At 36.5% G+C, this 1,687-nt stretch overlaps 1 non-coding gene across 1 annotated transcript; it reads left to right on the top strand.

Annotated features, from left to right (window-relative positions):
• The first annotated feature begins 236 nt into the window (after nucleotides 1-236).
• LOC129082235 (U6atac minor spliceosomal RNA) lies at nucleotides 237-363 on the top strand. The gene has a single exon (XR_008530392.1). It is a non-coding gene; the product is annotated as a U6atac minor spliceosomal RNA (small nuclear RNA).
• The last annotated feature ends 1,324 nt before the right edge of the window (nucleotides 364-1,687 follow it).

Genomic DNA, 1,687 nt, shown 5'->3' with positions numbered 1-1,687 from the left:
TTTATTCTTCAGAGTATTTTGTAAAAAGTGGAGACTAAATGTTCCTTTAATGTTATTAGCAAAAACTTCTAGTCTTGGAGGGCCAGGGTGCAGTGTGAGTATGCATAGAGATTTTAAAATTCTGATTCAATTTGTTTTTAGCATTTAAATTTTCTATTTCTCAGACAGTTTAGTAACTTATAGTATGAGTAGGTTTTATTTTACTGGGAAAAATCCCATTTAAGTTTCCATATTTAATGTTGTATGAAAGGAGAGAAGGTTAGCACTCCCCTCTAAAGGATGGAAGAGGCCTTCATGCCTAACAACATGCATACGGTTAAGGCACTACCATGTACAGATTGTGGCATCTAACTGCTGTTTTTATAAATGAATTTGGCAAAAAAGCAGGATACAAAGTCAATATTCAGAAGTCAAAGGTGTTTTTGTACATCAACAGTGAAATATCAGAATCAGAAATCATGAAAATATCCCATTTGCTGTAGCAGCAAGAAAAATAAAGTACCTAGGAATAAACTTAACCAAGGAGGTGAAATACCTGTACGCAGAAAACTATGCAACATTAAAGAAAGAAATTAAGGAAGACACAAATAAATGGAAGCATATACTGTGTTGATGGATTGGAAGAATTAACATCATCAAAATGTCCATACTACAAAAAACAATTTATAGATTCAATATAATCTTAATTAAAATACCAATGATGTATTTCCCAGACATAGAACAGATATTCAAGAACTTAATATGGAACCATAAATGACCCCGAAGAGCTGCAGCAATTTTAAGAAAGAAAAAGTAGGAGGGATGACAATATATGATATCAAACTATATTACAAGGCCACTGTAATCAAAACTGTCTGGTACACATAGATCAATATAACAGAACAGAATGGAGAGCTCAGAAAAAAACAAAAAACATGTCTCTATGGTTAATTAATATTTGACAAAGGGGACAAAAGCATAAAATGGAGTAAAAATAGATTCTTCAACAAATGGTGTTGGGAGAGCTGGACAGCTACATGCAAAAAATTGAAATTCAACCATCAGCTTACACCATACACAAAAATAAACTCAAGATTGATAAAGGACATAAATATAAGTTGCCACACCATAGAAATCCTAGAGAAGAACATAGGCAGGAAACTCTCAGATATCCCATGCAGTAATATTTTCCCGAATATGTCCCCCAGAGCAAGAGGCATAGTGGAAAGAATAAACAAGTGGGACTTCCTCAAAATAAGAAGCTTCTGCATGGCTAAAGAAAACATCAGTAAAATGAAAAGGGAACCAACCGTATGGAAAAATATATTTGCCAATGATCCCTCTGACAAGGGTTTGATCTCCAAAAATATATAAAGAACTCACTCGACTCCACTCCAAGAAGACAAACGATCGAATCAAAAAATGGGCAAAGGACCTGGGCAGATGCTTTTCCAAGGAGGAGATACAGAGGGTCCAGAGGCATTTGAAAGGATGCTCAGTATCACTAGCCATCAGAGAAATGCAGATCAAAACTACCATGAGGTACCACCTCACACCGGTCAGAATGGCCATCATAAACAGATCAAGAAACAACAGGTGCTGGCGAGGCTGTGAAGAAAAGGGAACCCTAGTCCACTGTTGGTGGGAATGCAGACTGGTGCAGCCACTGTGGAAGGCGGTGTGGAGTTTCCTCAAAAAGCTGAAAATG

The sequence above is a fragment of the Pteronotus mesoamericanus genome, unplaced genomic scaffold (assembly GCF_021234165.1).
Source record: "Pteronotus mesoamericanus isolate MK-2021 breed Mesoamerican mustached bat unplaced genomic scaffold, CSHL_Meso_final scaffold_12, whole genome shotgun sequence".
In the NCBI taxonomy this organism is placed as follows: Eukaryota; Metazoa; Chordata; class Mammalia; order Chiroptera; family Mormoopidae; genus Pteronotus; species Pteronotus mesoamericanus.
The sequence above is the reverse complement of the archived record's forward strand: the minus strand, read 5'-3'. Positions and strand labels throughout refer to the sequence as shown.